Here is a 619-nt window from a genome sequence, read left to right on the forward strand (position 1 = left end):
ACACAAACACACAAAAACACTTAGAAAGATGACCCTGCCTCTACTAACACCATGCGGTGTTAGGTAGAATCGCGTGTTTACAAAATTTACCAAAACAGAATTTACTTTCTGCATAAAAATTTTTACGAACCACTGGTTACGTTTTCTATGTGAGCAATAGTGCATGCTGTCTTTCCCATACAATCATGATGGTTATGTCATGGTTTGATGAGTTTCGAGAATTTAGGAAAGCCAACAATAAGACAACAAAAGAAGAATGCATTCCTCCCAATATGTCACGCTGTCCGGTCCCTATTATTTGTTGTTCAAAATCCAATTTTCAGACACACTGCATTTCAAAACTTGTCATTTAATCACTTCTTTACATCAATTTTTTGACCAAGAAGATGTACTTTTAGGGTGCTTAAACGGTTCATTACAAAATGTTTACAACATATATAATAAATAGTAAAGATGGAAATATTTTTCATTGATGCCATTGTCCATATGGCAGAAAATTAAAGAAGCTACAGAAAATTAAAAGCCTGTATAGAACCAGACCATACGTATACCACAATTTCGTTGCCTGAGAGACGTTTACATGAGCAATATCGAGTGGTGGTAACACACCGAGTTGTTT

This window comes from Diadema antillarum, unplaced genomic scaffold, assembly GCF_040938485.1.
Source record: "Diadema antillarum isolate AM-2024a unplaced genomic scaffold, OU_Dant_1.0 seq00001481_RagTag, whole genome shotgun sequence".
In the NCBI taxonomy this organism is placed as follows: Eukaryota; Metazoa; Echinodermata; class Echinoidea; order Diadematoida; family Diadematidae; genus Diadema; species Diadema antillarum.